The sequence below is a fragment of the Monodelphis domestica genome, chromosome 4 (assembly GCF_027887165.1).
Source record: "Monodelphis domestica isolate mMonDom1 chromosome 4, mMonDom1.pri, whole genome shotgun sequence".
NCBI lineage: Eukaryota > Metazoa > Chordata > Mammalia > Didelphimorphia > Didelphidae > Monodelphis > Monodelphis domestica.
Window position 1 is genome coordinate 67,231,538 of NC_077230.1, and position 14,253 is coordinate 67,245,790.

General features: G+C 34.1%; 1 protein-coding gene across 7 annotated transcripts in view; it reads left to right on the forward strand.

The window, feature by feature from the left end:
• Window positions 1-14,253, forward strand: part of BBX (BBX high mobility group box domain containing) — a 251,937-nt gene that overhangs the window by 18,392 nt on the left and 219,292 nt on the right. Inside the window, exon 2 of one of the 7 annotated variants that reach the window (XM_016433425.2) lies at window positions 1,538-1,629. The exons of 4 other annotated variants lie outside the window; for them this stretch is intronic. The gene's annotated coding sequence lies outside the window, so the exon portion shown is untranslated. Of the gene's footprint in view, window positions 1-902; window positions 1,223-1,537; window positions 1,630-14,253 lie in introns of those variants that run through there. 2 more of the 7 variants (XM_016433424.2, XM_056793422.1) reach the window with 2 other exon arrangements.

Here is a 14,253-nt window from a genome sequence, read left to right on the forward strand (position 1 = left end):
TTTTAGATTAAAAAACTATCAGCTAAGAAAAATGGGTGCATAAATCCTCAAACATAAGACAAATATTTTTGAGTGGGAGAATGCTATTTATATAGTATTTATACTGAACTCTAATTCGTAAATTATACATATGAAAAAGTAAAAAAAAAAATTCAAATCCAGGTTTATTAAAAGAAAGTTTGGGTAGAATGGTAGTCTCTACTTTTCTTGTCCCCCTCTGTCCAGGAAGTAGTGGGTGAGGAATATTTATATATTTGTGTTTAAACAGCTAAATGTTGAAATATTTGTATAGATTGCCAAAAGACTAAGGGGACAGTGATTGGGTATTTTGTTGAAGCAAATTTCTTATTAATATTACAGTAGTAAAATCTACATTTTAGGAAGACTGACTTGATTTTTCAGCACCTGAAAAGAAATCTCATTTGAACATTTGCTTTTGCCATAACACTTAGAGTATGTACTATCATTGTAAGAGGAAAAGATTTTTGAAGAAGGAAACCTTATCAGTTCCAAAAATAAGCATGAAAATTTGGGGTAAAAATATTTGCATATGGGTTTTATTAAAGAAAAATCCATGAGGGCTTTTTAAAAAAATATTATTTAGTGATTTGGAGAAATGCTTTTAAGCAATGGCAGAAATATTTATAACAAGGTAGTCATAGTTTGTAATTAGCCATATTAACTTATCTGTTCTTATCATCCTTGTCATTTTGTACTAGTTAGTTGGATAGTTGGAAATGCTTTGTTAGCATATATTTTATTGATTAAATTAAGTTTTTGATATCTCTTATTTTATGAATCACTGAAATTTCTCCCAGTGTTCATCTCCCTTTTCCTTTGGAAGGGCCATGTCATAGAACATTTATTTTTATTAAAAAAATAAAGGAAGAGGAAAAACTATCTTCAAAACTGATTGACATATTGAAAAAAATCTGAAAATATTTATATTTATTGTTATTTCCTAAAGCATAGAGCTGTCCACAAATATGGAGTCTGCGTTGTCATCACTTAGTTACCTTCCAACAGCTAAGAACCATTTTGAACACTAGCAAGTGATCTGGAACATCCAGGCTGAAATGTTCTAGATCACAGTGCCCGGGTTAGATGGATTCTTATTTTCACTGGATGGAGTTATCAAAAGAGTTGCCCTTATAGGTCAAAGTATATTTATGGCTATTCTTTCTTCAGCCTTTTTTTGGAGACTCCTCAAAGGACAATTTAAGTATGTTTTTCAAATATTTTCAATTATGATTCTATAAATATTTGCTTGCTTGACATGATTTGCATTCAAATGGTTTCAAAACAATTTCACTCTGTTTTTTACTAAATACTATGTTGCTAATTATATGTTTATTAAAGTTCCAGGTTGGTGGGGTTGAGACAAAGAGAATTCCTTCTCAGATGATATCTTTTCTTTTATCTTTTTTTTTTGTTTTAGCTTTCTCTTCTTTCTCTGGGAGTAAATGAAAGCTAAAAAAACCAAAACAAAACAGAAAGGTTCTTGACCTTGAGTGGGCCCATCTCCTTTATCTTTTAGGGAGATGGGGGAAAGAGAAGAAAAAGAAAGATGGAAGGGCCACTGGAGAGTTTTGCAATTTCTTCAAAGTAAGGAGAGTGAGAATCTGCCAAGTGAGAAACCCAAACACTCAATTGTTCTTTATAATGTATAGTGTTGTTTTTATTCCATTTAAATCGGAATAGTCAACAGAAACTGTGTAGTCAAGAGTAGTCATTTGGTTTGAGATCAAGGTAGCTGTTTCACAGAAATTGATATTTTTGACCCCCTATTATATATAAAGGCTTTTTTTTTTTTTAACTAGGTACCAAGTGGAATTATTTCTAAAGGGTTATAAGAGAGTCTGTACCGTTACCAAATTTGGGAGATAAGACACAAATAAAGCTAAATAATTATATAAAACTGAAGTCATACGACAACAACAGGCAGTAGGTAAAAGGTGTCAAATATGATTAATGACCAAATGAATGACAAAAAGCTAAGTCAGGATCTCAGAGCTTTGAAAGGCTATTTCATCTTGGAGTGGTCATGGAATGCTTTAAAAAACTGGCAGATTTTAAGCTAGGTGTTGAAGTGGGGGATAGTAATGGAAGATTCCCATTTATCCTCAGATGTTTTTAAAAAAAAAAAAGACCATAATAGCACCTACTTTCTGAGATATTGGTGAGGAACAACTGTCTTTTGTTGTAGCAAGCACTGTCCAGATACTGTACTAAGTACAAACACAAGTATTAAGTACAGTATATGGACAGTGCTCAACACAGAACTTGGCATGATAGTAGGTATTTAATAAAGGCTTATTCACTCTCCCCATTTAGGAGGTAGAAGGAGAGCAGAAAATACTAGCTACAGTGTTTTAGTGTTGTATTTAGTTTAGTTTAATTGAGTGTATGACTAAGTCTAAGACTAGAGTAAGGAATTTGTGGGATTGCACAGAAAGACAAGGCTAGATTTTGAAGGTCCTTAAATGTCAGGCTAAACTGCTTACGACTTTTCTTTAAAGTTTTGTTTTAGGATATATTGGGGTCTTGGGATAAAATAAACATAGAGGAAGAAGAGGAAGTGATGCTAATCAACAGGGCACTTTTAAAATCCTTACTTTCTGTCTTAGAGTTGAAATTGATTCTAAGACAGAAGAGTGGTAAGGAGTAAGCATAAGCAGTTGGGGTTAAATGACTGACACAGAATCACCCAGCTAGGAAGTATCTGAGACCAAACTTGAACCCAGGTTCTCCCAAATCCAGGTCTAACTCTTTATGCACTGTGCTTCCTTGGTGTCCCTAAATATAACATTTCAAAATCTAGAACTATTATGATAGTGATAATGCAAAGGAATGGGTGAATGTTTAAAAAAAATGGAAAGTATGAATTTATAAGCCTTTTTAGATAAGTCCTTTACTTAGTTTAAGCTTGTTTCATCACTTAAGAGTAATCACAATTTCATAGATTTAGAGTCCTAAGCTAAGCCTCTCAAGTTTAACCCTCTCATTTTACAGATGAGAAGACTAAGAGCCTGAAAGAGAACATGTCTTGCCCAGTGTTAATTGCTGTTAAATATCTAAGGAAAAATTTGAACTTATCTTCTTGAGTTTAGTGCTTTATCTATTCTGTCATATTACTTGTCTAATCATTAGAGACCAGATAGTAAATTAATCTATTATATAATATCAATTTTTTTTGCATTCCTAGATCCTGTGTATAATTCAGATATCACTCAGTTTTGGAATAGACTCTTATCATCCTATTATTATTCTAGTTGTTTCTGATTGGTCTCCTTGCCACAATTTTCTCCCTCTCTAGTCTATCTCTGTTTATCTCTGCTGTCAAAGTGATCTTCCTAAAATGCAGATCGAACCATGCCCCCCTTATTCAGTAAATTCCAGTGGCTCCCTATGATTTCAAAGATCAATTATAAAATCTTTGTTTGGCATTCAAAGCCCTTTATAACCTGATCCCACCCCTGTCTTCAGTATACTCTGATTCAATGACACAACCCTCCTTTACTATTCCTTGAACAAGATACTCTGTCTCCTAACTAGGCATTTTCATCTGTTGTCCTCTGTGCATGGAATTCTCTCCCTCCTCATCTCTCCCTCCTGACTTCCTTGATTTCTTTAATGCCCTGGCTAAGGTCCCACCTTCTATAGTAAGCCTTTTCTAATCCTTGCCAGTGTCTTTCCTCAGTAGATTACTTCCAGTTTAGCTTGTATTTACCTTATTTGTAGATATTTGTTTTCATGTTCCCTCCCCCCACACTCATCCCCCATTAGACTATGAATTCTTCTCAAAAGCAAAAATGTTTTTTGTCCTTTTTTTGAATCCCTAGTGTTTGGCACAGTGTTTGGCAATATAGTGGGTGCTTAATAAATATTCATTGACTGAGTTCAGCTCAATAAAAATGTATTTATATACATAGTGTGGGGAGAGAGGACTAAGCTAGACATTTGGGAAATACGAAGTTTTTATTAGAATTTTTGAGCTTATAATGTTGTAGGGGAATATAATAGATACAAAACTAACTATAATGCATACTGACATGCAAGTTCATTTAAGAGAAAATGAGACATAAAGTAAGGTTCAAGCATTTCTCTTGTCCCCTTGCACACGGAGAGTGAGTGATGGGGTTCATGGAGGGTGAGTGATGGAGACTGAGGAGTGTATATTTGAGATGGGCTCTAAAGGATGGATGAGAATTCGGCAGGCACAGGGGAGGAAGGAGGACCTTCCAGTCACAGCTAATAAGAGTGTGGATGCACTCAAGGGCAGGACATACCATAGGAATAAATAATCTATTTCAGCTGGATCATTTAGTATTTGGCATCAGACTGAAAAGGCTTTGAAGAGTGCCTTATAAAAAACAACCTTGGATACCAGGCAAAGAAAGTTCAATTTAACGTCTTAGAAAATATAGAGCAACTGAAAGTATTTGAACCAAAGATCTTTGGATGAGAAAGGTTGTTATTCTTTAGCCATTTCCACTGACTGTTCCCTATGCCTAGAATGTTTTTTCTTCTCATCTCTTTCCTCATTCTCTGGCTTCCTTCAAATCCTAGCCAAAATCCTACTTTCTCTCTTGATCCACCTTTCTTTGATCCCTCTATGTTATTGCCCTCCCTTTATTGATTATCACTAATTAGTGAGTTGTTTTCATGTTTTCTTCTCCATTAGATCTTGAGAACTAATATTATCTTTTGCATTTCCTTGTGTCCTTAACATTTTTGTAGTAGGTACTTAATAAATGTTGGAATTGGAAGGGATAAAAATGGTCTGCTCTTGCAATATACAAGGAAGATGGCAGAGAGAACCTTGTGGTGAAGTGGTAGGGGGAAGAGAGGAGGAAGGACCAGATAAGATCAGAGGAGAGATCCAGGGCTCGGGAACTGGTTTAAACTTTAGATTTGGATTGAGAGAATCTGAAATCAAACCTTCCCTCTGTCACAGAGTAATTGTATTGCCTTGGGCAAGTCAATTAAACCTCAATGGTACTCAATTTTGCCATCTGTAAATATGGAGTTGGACTATATGGCCACTGAGACCCCTTGCAGTTCTAAATCATTACTCATATAATTTTATTAATCAAAGTAAGTATAATTGATTATTTGAATATCTTGCGGTGTCTCAGAATTATTGCTATGAAGAATATTGTGGATAGAAATTCAAACACTAATGACTGGATGAATGAATGGTAATGCCTTATTAAAAAATGTAGAGTTCAAAAGAGAAGAACACAGGCTTAGGGCAAAGATAATGAATTCTGTTTTGGCCATATTTAGTTTGAGATTCTAGAAGGATGTGACACAGTGAATAGAGTGCTGTAGCCTGTAGTCTGTAGAGTCATTTAACCACTATCAACCTCAGTTTTCTCACCTGTAAAGTGGGAATTATAATAATAACATTTACTTTCCAGGGTTGTTCTGAGGCTCAAATGAAATAATATTTGTGAAAGATTTTGTACACTAATATATAAATTCTTTGATGATGGCGGTGGATATGGTGGTGTTGTCTATAGAGGGAAGATTCCTGTAGGGACCTAGAGATATAGATCTGAAGCTTCTGTATTTTAAAAACTTTCTCTAACAAGAAACTCTTTACAAAATGCCTCCCTCTTGTCATTTATAGACAAGTACTCCCCAAATATATAAAAATTGATTTATTAGATATCTTTTGTTTCAATTTTAGTCATTCTAATTGATTGTAAGAGATTATATCGAATCAACCAAAGAGTGGTTGGCATGATGGCAGGAAGAAAATACACATTTTTCTGAAAATTAAAACTAGAGTAAAATTTTATTAACCATAATACATGAGACATGGAATATTCTGCTCAAAATTTTCTATGTAATTTAGGATAAATTGGAAACACCATTTTGTTTCAGCACTCAGTCCTAATCTTATAACAGATTTGTAATCTTGTAACTACTGTTCAGTTCCTTTCTTAACAAGCAACTATGATAGATTATTTGAATATCCTGTAGTGTCTCAGAATTATTACTATGAAGATCCATGATTACTATAAAATATCATGGATATGGAAAATTTAGAAGATTAGGACTATATATAAATTTATAATATATATACAGAGATCTCAGACCATTCCATGCAACTTCTTCACTTCTATATTAGATTATTGTTGTGATTTGTTTCTTTTCCATAAAAATGGTACATCCAAAATGATACTGTTTGATTTGGGATACTTTTTAGGGAGAAGCACAGGATCAGTAGTGCTGAAGCTGAAAAGAACCAGGTATTATCTAGTCTAATTCTATGAAAATGAAAGAACCTGAGGTACCAAGAGTGACCTCTGGGTAAATAGCATGTTACTTTATATAACAATACAGGATCTCTTCAAAGTCTTAGTGAGCTATAATAATTGCTTAAAACTTGGGCAGTGGAGTGGATAGAATTCCAGGCCTCGATTCAGTAGAAGACCTGGGTCTGAATCTGGCCTCAGAGACTCCCAGGTGACTTAACCTCATTTTCCTAGCCCTTGCCCTTCTGTCTTAGAGTTGTTACTAAGACAGAAAGTAAGGATTTAAAAAAAAATGCCTACATTAAAACTTTTGGGACACCCTGTAATTAGACTTCATTTTCCTCACCAGAGAGTATCTGTGAAGTTTTTATGTTTTACAAAAATCAATATAAAACATCTTCCTTTGTAGTACTCTTTTATTTTTAGGGACAATTAATGATACTTGGAACATATTTTGGCTGACAGATATTTTTGTTCTCTAAGGTATTTTTTTCCTCTTTGTACAACCTGCTGTTACTCAAGCTGAGATTGTTTGAGGTTCCCAAAAACAAAGCAGCTGTTTGAAATACGTCCTTTGACTCAGATGAGCTTCTGCAGTTGCCCAACAAAAATTATTTGAATTCAGTAGCATAAAAAAAAATCAAAATAAGCATTCATATTAGACATTGGCTGCCACAGTAGTAACTTCTATATAACATTAATCATTAAATCTTACATAGTTTGTTGCCAGTTGTTTTTTTCATAGTTACACTGATGCCTTTTGTATTTGACATTACAGACATTTACTCATTTAATTTCATTTGAATTCTTCCCTGTGATATAAGGGGGAGGGGGGATCTACAAAAGCAACCAACAAAAACCACACCTAAAGAATGCTTTTTGATTGATTCACGGATGTCTGACAGTACATGAAACCACAGGGCCCTCACCCTAGCAGGTTATCAAGGGGAGGTAAATGTGTTTAGATCTTTTTCTATTTTTCCAGGACTCAGCTTGGTTATTATGTGGCTGAATTTTGATATAGTGTACCTTAAATGCTACTAATTGGAATAGTTGAAAGTACTCTATACTGATGGCCAAAAGAATAAATTGAATCTTCACTGTAACTATCTATTGCTTTTCCCATTGGAGACCATCCAGTGAAGCTTTCAGATTATTCAGACCGTACTACACTAGCACATTTTTCGGAAATTCAGGGCAGAGGCTAGGGAGGTCATGATGGAGAGAAAAGAACCTTTTAATGCTCAGTGAAAATAGGTGAATAGTTGAATTCTGCAAAGAAAATCAGTTCAGACCATGAAATGGACAAGGCCAGGAACATATTTAGAATGATATCCCCAAAGACTTTTGAGCTGTGTAAAATAAAATGTGAAGCATAAAAACTGTTCACACATTTTATTAGAGTCCTACAAGGCTGCAAATAGCAATTCTATCCATGACTGGTAGTTGGTGTAAATATTTAGGCAATAAAAAAGTGTTAGCATCATGGAACAACTGGATGTCCATTCTGGAAATAATGTTCAATGGCGGGGGGTGGGGGGAGCTCATTCTATTTAGATATTTGAGGAAACATTTAGATTTCATTAGATGTATGGACTTATCAATGTCTGTACCCTCTCTAGCAGCACGGATTGCTCCCCATCCCTAGGTTGTCATCCTTTGTAATTCTTAGACATGTCTTTCCATAAATCCTCCTTAGGGGATCTACCCAAAATGCCTGGAACCTTTCCTCTAGGTCCTTTTACATTAGGTTAGTGCCAGTATCACAAACCATCTGCTACCTTTCATCCTGGCTCTGTCTGACTTTATTTAGATGTGCTTGCAAATTTCAATTCTTTTCTTTTTTGTTTTGAGGATTTTCCCATCCCCAAATCACCTTCAGAGAGTATACAGGCATCCAAAAGCTCTATGAGAGCTGCAAAGAGCTTTAATTTTGTATTTTTTGATGATGAAAAACCAGCCACCAATTAGGGATGAGTAAAATCTCACTTAAAAATTCATTAAGCTTTTGAGTGAGTCAAATTGTTTTAATATAAGAGTATAGTCTAATGTCTAGAATGTTGAAATGAGAGTTACTAGTATAGTTCTGTCGGCCATCCACTTGTTTGTGTGGACTTGATCATAGAATTTTAAGCTGCAAGTGACTTAGAGGCCATTTAGTCCAACCTTCTCATTTTGTTCATTTGAGGAAACTAAAACACAGGGAAGTCACTTGAACGTAGGAAATAGCATAGTAGCATAGGAATTTGAACTTAGATCCTTTGAACCCAGAGCAAGGGTTAAGAATCACTTCCTTTTAGTTTTTCAAATGTAAAGAAAACAATTTTAATTCTTATTTTACACATAAATGAATGGGGAATTCTCATGACACTGGACATGATCAATAGGGGACTATATTAAAAAAATAAAAAGCAGCTTGTAATTACTAAAATAAATGTTACATCTTTGAAAAAGCAAGAGTTAAGCCTTTGAAAGAAATGTGCTATTTTAGATAAATGCAAAGCAAAGTATTATTAATTTATGAATGCAAAAAGAAGTAGAAGATTCCACAGCCTTTCCCCATTATTGCACATTATGAAATGAGAGAGAAATTTCTTGGGATCCTTTTTATACTTAAGTCTCAATCTTCACTGGAGTTGTATATTAGGGTTTCTAAAAATGTGAATGGCCTTTTTGGAAGTCTTTTAAGACGAACCAAGGGTCATCCATAAATAGAAACTAAGAATTTTGAGTACTATTATGAGAGTAGTGGGAGTACTGGAGCACTCCAGCAGTCTGTTATGTTTTCTTCAAGTGATAAATTAGTTGGAACAAGTTTCAAAGAGTGGGACTTCACCCTTTTCAGGAAAAAATACTAGAAAAATATTTTTGAAGGACACTTTATCATAGAAGGCAAAGCTTGAATCTTGTCTACATTGATTTTATAAAGCATTAATTGTTTTCCTTTAAAGGTTAAGTTAGTACAATCTCATGGTTTTAAATACAATAGGATCTCATTTTCTATGAACTCAACACGTGTGAGTATAGATATGTGACTAGTAATAAGGGCAGAGAAATATGTAAAATAAAGTATTTTAATTACATGTATAATCTGCATCATTTCCTCAGGCTTCCCCGGCCCCCAAACCCTCCCTCCCCCCCAGATTAATAGCAGTTAATACAGTCATGCTCATTGTCACTTTCTTTTGGGCTGTGTGTTAGCTCTTGCATCAGTCATTGTCTAGAGTTCTTGCTTGTAAAAAGTTGTGTCCATATCAGAGCAGTGCTTCTCTTCATTTCGTTAATACTCTTTAGTTATTGATAATAGCCCCAAAGTACAAGAGTAGTGATGCTAGCTCTGATGAGTCTAAGAAAAGTTATAAAGTATGTTTATATAGGAAATACTTATTAAATAATGGGGTTAGCTATTTTGTGCAATTTTCAACTTATGCAGAAAGTCTTAGAATAAATTGGTCACATAAAACAAGGTTTATTACTTTTTTCAGAATTGTCTTAATGACAAATGAATGGGAAGAAAATCAATTTAGTCAAAAGACTTTTGTTCCTAGTACACATTCTGCATTATGCCTGAGCAAGTTACTTGTAGAATCATAGATCTGGAGCTGGACTGGACCTTTGAGGTCATGTAGTCCAAGGTCCCCATTTTGTACATGAGGAAACTGAGGCCAAAAAAATTAAGTATCTTGCAGATGTTATATGGCAGCTAGGCAGCATATAGTGGATAGAGTGTCAGGCCTGGAGTAAGGAAGACTCATCTTTATGAGTTCAAATCCAATCTCAGAGGCTTCCTAGCTATAGAAACCTGAACAAATTACTAACCCTGTTTGCCTCAGTTTTCTCATCTATAAAATGAGCTGGAGAAGGGAAATGGTAACTAATTCTAGTGGCTTTGCCAAGAAAACCCCAAATGGGGTCACAAAGAGTCAGATATCATTGAAACAATTGAGCAACAACAATAATACGTGTTCTGTTGCAGCTGACCTCAGTTTGCTAAGAAATAATATCAAATGATATCTGAGTGATTTTTTTAGCCTCATCCATATAGTATTCTGTGATTTTGTGAGAATTCAAGTTTCAGATTGGGTCAGTCAGAGAAACTATTCAAAGTGAGTTTTTTTTAAGCCATTTGGTTTCATTTTTAATAAAAAAATTATTAATATAAATAAATTTAATTCATTAATAAATTTAATTAATAATCTTAAAATACTACAAATAATAGCTATAATCTATATGGTGCTTTTCTTTTGACATTTTTTTATTTGGTCAATTTCAAACATTATTCCTTGGTTACAAAAATCATTTTCTATTCCTCTCTCCCCTCCCTCCAATCCTCCCATAACCAACATGCAATACCACTGGGTATTGCATGTGTCCTTGATCAGAACCCATTTCTATATTGTTGGTGTTTGCACTAGGATGTTCATTTATGTACAATGTTCTCCTGGTTCTGCTCCTTTCACTCTGCATCAATTCCTGGAGGTTGTTCCAGTCTCCATGGAATTCCTCCACTTTATTATTGCTTTGAGCACAATAGTATTCCATCACCAACATATACCACAATTTGTTCAGCCATTCCCCAATTGATGGGCATCCCCTCATTTTCCAATTTTTTGCCACCACAAAGAGTGCAGCTATGAATATTCTTATATAGGTCTTTTTCCTTATTATCTCTTTGGGGTACAAACCCAGCAGTGCTATGACTGGATCAAAGGGCAGACAGTCTTTTATCGCCCTTTGGGCATAGTTCCAAACTGCCCTCTAGAATGGTTGGATCAATTCACAACTCCACCAGCAATGAATTAATGTCCCCACTTTGCCACATCCCCTCCAGCATTCATTACTTTCCTTTGCTGCCATGTTAGCCAATCTGCTAGGTGTGAGGTGATACCTCAGAGTTGTTTTGATTTGCATCTCCCTGATTATAAGAGATTTAGAACACTTTTTATGTGCTTATTATTGGTTTTGATTTCTTTGACTGAAAATTGCCTATCCATGTCCCTTGCCCATTTTTCAATTGGAGAATGGCTTGATTTTCTTGTACAACTGGTTTAGCTCTTCATAAATTTGAGTAATTAGACCTTTGTCAGAGGCTTTTGTTATGAATATTGTTTCCCAATTTGTTGCTTCCCTTCTAATTTTGGTTATATTGGTTTTGTTTGTACAAAAACCTTTTAATTTGATATGGTCAAAATTATTTATTTTACATTTTGTGACTCTTAAGTCTTGCTTGGTTTTGAAATCTTTCCTTTCCCAAAGGTCTGACATGTATACTAATCTGTGTTCTCATAATTTACTTATAGTTTCCTTCTTTATGTTCAGGTATTTTGCCCATTCTGAGTTTATCTTGATGTAGGGTGTGAGGTATTGATCTAAACCTAATCTCTCCCACACTGTCTTCCAATTTTCCCTGCAGTTTTTATCAAATAGTGGATTTTTGTCCCCAAAGCTGGGATCTTTGGGCTTATCATAAACTGTCTTACTGAGGTCATTTACCCCAAGTTTATTCTACGGATCCTCCTTTCTGTCTCTTAGCCAGTACCAAATTGTTTTGATGACCACCACTTTATAGAATAGTTTGAGATCTGGGACTGCAAGGCCACCTTTGTAATTTTTTTCATTATTTCCGTGGATATCCTTGATCTTTTATTCTTCCAAATGAACTTTGTTATGTTTTTTTTCTAATTCAGTAAAAATGTTTTTTGGTAGTTCAATAGGTATGATACCAAATAAGTAAATTAATTTGGGTAGGATTGTCATTTTTTATTATGTTAGCTCATCCCACCCATGAGCAGTTAATGTTTTTCCAATTGCTCAGATTTAATTTTAATTGTGTGGTGAGTGTTTTGTATTTGTGTTCATATAGTTCCTGTGTTTGTCTCAGCATATAGATTCCTAAGTATTTTATTTTGTCTAGGGCGATTTTGAATGGGATTTCTCATTCTAATTCCTGCTGCTGAGATGTGTTGGAGATATATAGAAGTGTTGATAACTTATTTGGGTTTATTTTGTATGCTGCAACTTTGCTAAAGTTGTTGATTATTTCCACTAGTTTTTTAGTTGATTCTCTAGGATTCTTTAAGTAGACCATCATATCATCCGCAAAGAGTGATAACTTGGTCTCCTCATTGCCAATTTTAACACCTTCAATTTCTTTTTGTTCTCTAATTGCTACTGCTAGTGTTTCTAGTACAATGCTAAATAATAGAGGTGAAAATGGGCATCCTTGTTTCACTCCTGATCTTATTGGGAAGGCTTCTAGTTTATCCCCATTGCAGATGATGCTGGCTGATGGTTTTAGATATATACTGTTTATTATTTTTAGGAAAGACCCTTCTATTCCTATACTTTTAGTGTTTTCAATAGGAATGAGTGTTGTATTTTGTCAAAGGCTTTTTCTGCATCTATTGAGATAATCATGTGATTTTTGTTGGTTTGCTTGTTGATATGGTCAATTATGTGGATGATTTTCTTTATATTGAACCATCCTTGTATTCTTAGTATAAATTCTACCTGGTCATAGTGAATAACCCTTGTAATTACTTGCTGGAGTCTTTTTGCTAGTATCCTATTTAAGATTTTTGCATCTATGTTCATTAAGGAATTAAGGTCTGTAGTTTTCTTTCTCCATTTTTGACCTGCCTGGCTTTGGAATCTGTACCATATTTGTGTCATAAAAGGAATTTGGTAGAACTCCCTCTTTGCTTATTATGTCAAATAGTTTGTATAGTATTGGGATTAGCTATTTTTTGAATGTTTGATAGAATTCACTTGTGAATCCATCAGGCCCTGGGGATTTTTTCTTAGGGAGTTCTTTGATGGCTTGTTCAATTTCTTTTTCTGATATGGGGTTATTTAAGAATTCCATTTCTTCTTCTGTTAATCTAGGCAGTTTATATTTTTGTAAATATTCATCCATATCACCTAGATTGCCATATTTATTGCCATATAATTGGGCAAAATAGTTTTTAATGATTGCTTTAATTTCCTCTTCATTGGAGGTGAGTTCTTCCTTTCCATCTATGATAGTATTAATTTGGTTTTCTTCTTTCCTTTTATTTTTATTTGATTGAGCAGTACTTTGTCTATTTTCCTTGTTTTTTCAAAATACCAGTTTCTAGTCTTATTTATTAGTTCAATTGTTCTATCACTTTCAATTTTATCAATTTCTCCCTAATTTTTTAGGATCTCTAATTTGGTTTTTTTCTGGGGGGTTTTAATTTGTTTGCTTTCAAGTTTTTTGATTTGCATGTCCAATTCATTGACCTCTGTCCTCCCTAATTTGTTAATATATGAACTGAAGGATATAAATTTCCCCTCGAGTACTGCTTTGGCTGTATCCCATGGAGTTTGAAAGGATTTCTCATCATTGTCATTTTATCCAATGAAATTATTAATTGTTTCTATGATTTGTTCTTTAACCGATTTTAGAGAATCCTATTATTTAATTTCCAATTTATTTTTGATTTGGCTCTTCATGTGCCCTTACTGATCATTATTTTTATTGCCTTGTGATCTGAAAAGGTTGCATTTATTATTTCTGCTTTTCTGCATTTGTATGCCATGTTTTTATGACTTGGTATATGGTCCATCTTTGTGAATGTACCATGTACTGCTGAAAAGGTGTATTTCCTTTTGTCTGTATTTATTTTTCTCCATATATCTATTATCTCTAATTTTTCTACGATTTCATTCACATCTTTTACCTGTTTCTTATTTATTTTTTATTTGATTTATCTAAATTTGATACTGGTATGTTCAGGTCTCCTTCTAAAGCCATTTTCTTTTACTAATATCTTTTTTTAAAAAAAATCCATAGCTATTTCCTGATGGCTTTTTCCCTTTGAATTCTCTTGTAACAACAAAGAAAAATTTTAAGTTCACTATAGTAAAATATTATGTGTATTTGTTATTGTGTTTTTTGTTCCCTGGCTCTGTGTTCTTCATCATGCATCAGTTATATGTCTTCTCATATTTCTCTGAATCCTCT